Consider the following 6,700-nt stretch of genomic DNA (forward strand, 5'->3'; position numbering starts at 1 on the left):
GAAGAAGGAAATATAACCACAAGCATCCTCCTAGATTTCAGCAAGGCTTTTGACTGTCTTGACCACAAACTAATAATAACAAAACTTCTATCACTTGGAATCAATGGCAAGGAACTGGAATGGTTTAGGAGCTACTTAAGTAACAGAAAACAACTGGTTGAAATCACCTACACATTAAACAACACAATCCAGAAAATTAAGTCCCGAACAGCTTCTGGTGAAATAGAGGAGTGCCTCAGGGCTCAGTTCTCGGCCCCGTCTTATATATATTACTAACCAACGACTTCCCAAGTTATCTTGAGAACTACTGTGAAATGGTTATGTACGCTGATGATACAGCCATGATTGTAGCAAGCAAGAACAAAGACCAGCTAGATGTTGACTCGTACGTCACTTTTAATATGGCGAAACAATATTGCCTCTATAATGACTTGGTTCTAAATGCCTTCCAAAACACAACAGATAATCAACACGCCCAGGCAAAACTACCATGAAGGCCTTCCAGAAGTAAACACAATAGACTCAGGAAAATATCTCGGCATAATCATAGACCAAAATCTATCCTGGGAACCCCATGTGAATAAACTCTGCAATAAACTAAGTATTAGCCTCTATGTAGTAAGAAGAATAAAACAAATTACCAACCCTCAAGTAGCCATGACAGCGTTACTACTCGCTATTTGAGTCTCACATGAGATATGGGTCTGATAGCCTGGGGAGGGACAACAGCCACAAACCTCCACAGAGTGCTTGTCATCCAGAAAAGAGCAGTCAGAACTTTGAAAGGCCTTGAACCACTGGACACATGCCGAGCAAGCCTTCAAGGAACTGGGAATCCTGACCCTCATAGGACTCTACATTCAGGAAACAATCCTATAACGCAATCAAGACAGGCCAAACAAGAACAGGAGACAGACACCCCTATCACACCAGACACGGAAGAAACTTCCTACTTGACCAGCACCACCTGAGCCTGACTGAGAAAAAACCATCCTACAGAGGAGCTTTATTCTTCAACACACTGCCCGACAGCTTAAGAAGGCTTCCAGAAAAGGAACTCATCCCCCCACTAAAAACCTGGTTTCTGCAACGTCCCATTCTACACTATACAAGAATTTCTGCAGTGGAGGACTGGAACCCATAGCTAACAAACATACACTCCTACATAATTGTAACATAACCACGTGACCTTTACTCTGTTCTCTAGGAATATGAATAATAAAAAATTTCTGATTTCTGATTTCATAAAACTTGTTTATCAAATACTATTTGTTTATAATCACAAATGCTGTGATCATTTGAAATCTTTAATATTAATATGAATATGTACCATCTATTCCAAAAGTTCTCCATCTATCTCCTTGTTCCTGTATCAAAAATAAAATGGTTGCCACACAATGGGGGTTCTGTTTGTTACCTTCTATACTGGGTGATTGTTGAGGGCCATTGATTATCTCCTTGTTCTTGTATGGAAATTACAAAATGGTGCCACAATGGGGTGCCTGTTTGCACCTTCACTGCTGGTCTATACTGAGTGAGATTGTTCAACAGTACACTCAGCCATTGATTATCACCTTGTTCTTGTATGATAACGAAAATTTCACTGCTGGTCTATACTGTGTGAGATTGTTCAACAGTACACTCAGCCATTGATTATATCACCTTGTTCTTGTATGATAACAAAAATTTCACTGCTGGTCTATACTGTGTGAGATTGTTCAACAGTACACTCAGCCATTGATTATATCACCTTGTTCTTGTATAACGAAAATTTCACTGCTGGTCTATACTGTGCGAGATTGTTCAACAGTACACTCAGCCATTGATTATATCACCTTGTTCTTGTATAACGAAAATTTCACTGCTGGTCTATGCTGTGTGAGATTGCTCAACAGAACACTCAGCCATTGATTATCTCATTGTTCTTGTATGTTTGTTAAATGCAGAGCAAATATTCTAGAATATTTTAAGGGGTACATTTTGGATGCAGAATAAAATCAATTATATTTTAAAAATTCGTAAAAAGAAGAAGACTGATTCCAAAATAAGTAAGGGCTTTCATACCTACCCAAACTATGACTGCTCGCCATCAGTATTTCAAACTTAAATTATCTTGAGAATCCTGCATTACAAAGTTTTACAAGAGACCAATTTTTAAAACCTTCTCTTGTGTGAATTTAAAAAATGCTGCCTCTTCAGCATCTAAGCATTTTCATTTTCAAATCAAACAGTTCTCCATAATACCCTCCTCTAAATTTAAACTTGTTATTAACATGTTATAGTTTAATAAAATTAACTTATAAACCAAACACCTCTAGAGCTTAGTTATTAGGATATTAATTTAGAGCAATGACAAAAATACTATTAATACCCAATTTAAGAGCGCTTTTATTCCCAACAGCTGCATTTTTTAAACCATTTTGGGCCTCTAGCATATATATGCTCAGAAAACACAGTATTATCAGGAGACATGAAAAGTGTTTCTTGTCTGGTTCCTCAGGCTTCCTCCTCCACACCAGTGTAATAGTGCCTGCCGATGGCTGAGAGGTCCAAGCGTCGGACGTTGGATCTGAGATAGAGCAGGATTAAATTCTGTCTGTAACCTTAGCATTTTTATCAGTATCACTGGCCATGTGCTGTATCGAATCTCCCCTCATTCTATTTTATAAGATCCCACACAGAACAGTGCCCATGATGCTAAATAAAACTTTAAAAAAATATAGGGTCTCTTCAATAAAGAAATGTGTGTTGAAGTGTAAAAAATTGTTGTAATGTCACTGTCACTGCATCCAAGGGTGCTTTTGTGGTCTTTGCTGAGTAAGACAAATTCAGACAAACCTTACAAAATGTGGGTGGTCGACGAATCCAGACCTATTGTGACCTGTATTCTGTAGTTCAGTTTTGATACTTAGTGTTGTGTTTAATTTTTATTAAGTGCATGTTTTAGAGTTAGTGAAAATCACACACAATATGGTGGTTGTGATTCCTAACTTACACGTGTCACAACGCTCTGGTATGATTTGTTTATCTTAACCTAGTTTGTAATTATGTCTTAGGTCAGTTATTACCTGAAGAAGAGATCAGACAGCAGGATCTCGAAAAACAGTGTTACTGATTTTTTGCATCACTGAACGATGCCAAATGTCCTGAAAAATCCTGTTTTCTTTTACCATTTAAATATGTAATCACAATTTAAAATCTACTACTTAGTTGAGATTCCATATTGGCTTTGGCTAAAAGAAAACTACTCATTTTGAGATATAAAATATGTCCCTACAAAATCAGTATGCGGCAGCAATACTCTTCCCATCCACACTGTCTGTCTTACTCTCAATTTTTGCCTTTTCCATCGTGTCATGATGGCATTTTGGTTCTTAAACTGTTATTGACTTGCAAAGATGTTTTTTGTTAAACAATGGCCTTGAAGTTAATTTGTAACAATTGTTATAATTTTAAATTTGAATTTGTAACTGTAATTAGATAATTTTCCATAAATTGTTTGGTAAAAATGCTTAACTTCAAAACTATTACAATGTTGTCAAATCCTTGTTCAATATTTTCATTGTGAAAACTAAAATAATGGAAAGTCCTCACTAACATATATGCCATTATTTCAAGGACATGCAACACAAAAAGCATGTTTAATGAGAAAGAAACATTGTATTACAAACTATGACATCTACATTGTAACAAAACAATAAAATTACATGATATCACTTTAATGAGAAAGGAATATAGTATTGGCAAGAATGTACATAGAGGTAATAAGACTAATAATAAAACGACAAAACATTGTTTTAAAGAAAAAAAGGAACATTGTATTACAAAGATTGCACATAGACGTAATTATGACTTCATACTCTAACAGAATAATAAAATGACAGGACATCACTTTAATGAGAAAGGAACATTGTATTACATATGTAATATATATATTGCACATAGAGAAAAAATATGAAACAAAATAATATAGTCAGGTTACAAAAAGGTGAAAAGGTAATATCATAAAAAGTAACATAACATGAGTGCTTCTACACTTCAATAAGCACTATTTTAAAATCAATGGTCCTCAATTACAAGTAGTAATAATTTATAGGTATTCTTCTTTTGTAACCTGGAAATAAAAGACCAAATTAATCAATATACAAATTGTATTTCATAAAATGAGAAGCCTAGGGTACATTACATGTTACTTTCCACAGATAACTAGCATGCATGGTACTGTCAGTTATCCATGAGCATATTGTACTGAGCACTCCCAATAAAGGATCAAAAGTGGACTGTTTAATTCAATACCTTCTACACTCACACGCTCACGACGCTAACTAACTACACACATTCAGTAAATTAAATATCCCATTAAAGCTTTTAAAAAGCTATTAGATTATCACTGTACACATTGAGCCTATAAATATTACACAAATTAGACATACAGTTTATATTTTAATAGCACAAGTCACATTTTGTTATGTATCAATGCTCAAGGCATACAAACATGTGTTCTCATCTAAACTCAAAAAAGAAGTTTGACCATTTATAGTAAAATAAACAAAGCAATATAAATCTGTACTTTTATATGTTTGGAATTGTAGTAGTCATTTTGAACTAAGTATTGTGTGGTAATATTTTAGTTTAGATTTGTTGCATTTCAATCACATCTTTCTTTAATCTATGTAAATTTTAATAATGGGTCTTATGTTGAGTTTTGTTTCAAAATATTGGATGTTTTACAAATGAATAATAGTTTTTACGTTTTGTAGTATTCATTATATAAAACTTAGAGTTATAGTTGATAAATTAAATTAAAGAGCAACTCAAACAGTACATACTGTACCTACAAACTCACAAGTGTTTCAATGTGAGCTCCATTCGTCCACACGGCACACATCAAGTTGATAGCCCAGTTCTTCCCTAACTTTGATCAATGTGTCTAGAGTGATTAATGCAACAACTGCTTTCATTTCTGTTCCTAAGTTAGGTAGGTCAGCTGGTAGTGTAGACACATACACACAATCCTTTATGAACCTCCAAAGGTAGAAATAACAATACGTCAGGTCAGGTAAAAGTGGAGGCCATGTGAAACAAGCTCTGTTATTAGACCCCTTGCAGCTAATTGAATGGTCAGTATAGTGAAATTCAACCAAATGGTGTAATTGTGATTTATGATAGTAAGCAGTGCACCCATCTTGCTACCGAAGATTCCTGTGGTTCGATCTTCTTCCAATTGAGGAAAGTCAGTCCAATATTTATTTAAGAAAGTATCAATACAGTCCCTTCAACAAAAAAAGACTTCCTATACTTTCCGCCTAGATATCTGGCACACAAAACATTCAGTTTAGGGGATCTTGCTGCACTTAATGCCACCCTCAGTTCTAAGCACTAACACCCCAATACACACATTGTGGTGTTCCACATAGAGTGAGAGTGAAATTTTGATTCTGATTTTGACGTTGCTAAGTTACTACAGATTCCGTTTTTGCAAACTGCAGAGCACATAAAATGAGCCCACCCATTTTTTATTACAAGCGCTTTCTAACGAATGGCAGAGGAAACATTGCATCTGCATGAACACAGGTGACAACAAAAGCTTTTTGAGTTGATTCTTTGATTTTGTGTGTGAATTATAATTTTAAATTATATGTAAAACAAACGTTAAAACTCCTATATTAAATTATAAACATACCTGTATAGTAACATTAACATAATTTAAATAATATTTTTCCAATAACCAAATGTAGCAGATTTTTTAATGAAACTTGTGTATATAGTTTGAGATCTTACCTCATTATTAACAGTTCTTAAATAGTCTATGAATTTTTAAAACATGTTTTTCTTTTTCCCCTCCATTGTCATATTGAGATGAAACTGTATGAACACTCTTTAAAACCTAGAAGCTGCGAATTCTCCATCTCCAATTCTGGTATAAATTTTTTAATGCTTTGGATTCATCAACGATTTTGAATGGAGAAGGCTCGCTCATTGGTGGCTGAATAAAAATAAAGAAAACTCATTTTAAATACTATTCCAATGGAGTAAGCATATGGAACAAGGGCACATCAGCCATATAATAACTTTTTTTTATCAATTACTTCTAGATCATTCAAATTCATACAACTCCTTAGTTTGCAATTATAAAATTCTATAAAAATAAATTATCTGTATCATTTTTATTATTAGAACACCATTTTCAGCGACAATCCATTATGTTTCCATATGCCTATATGTATTTAAAGTAAACAAATCATAATTTATTTGTTTTTCAGAGAAGTTTCCTCCTCAAGTTTCAGAAAGTGTCTTTCTGGAGTGCTTTGTAGAAAGTTAGGTCTTGATAAGGCTAAGCCAAATCCATAGAGGAACATGTATCATTGACATGATGTTTGCCTATTGAGAAATAAGCTTTGTGCAAAATTTCAAGTTTATAATTAAATTAGTTTTGAGACATTGTGCAGACAGATAGACAGAAGGGAATTTCTTCAAAACAGTATTCAACTAATCCATCTTTATTGAACAGGTTTCCAATATGACATTGTAATAATTTGTTTACTTAACTAGTAAACCTTAAAAATACTGAATCCATAAAGAGTGGAAGTGAAAAAAAACAAAACCAACTGGTTTTTATAGATTGTTCACCCTTAGGACAATGCCGGTGCGCCCATGTCATTCTGTTTGTTAAGTTAAAAAATTTGTTAATTTAGAACAA

The sequence above is a fragment of the Homalodisca vitripennis genome, unplaced genomic scaffold (genome assembly GCF_021130785.1).
Source record: "Homalodisca vitripennis isolate AUS2020 unplaced genomic scaffold, UT_GWSS_2.1 ScUCBcl_14566;HRSCAF=25382, whole genome shotgun sequence".
Taxonomy (NCBI): domain Eukaryota; kingdom Metazoa; phylum Arthropoda; class Insecta; order Hemiptera; family Cicadellidae; genus Homalodisca; species Homalodisca vitripennis.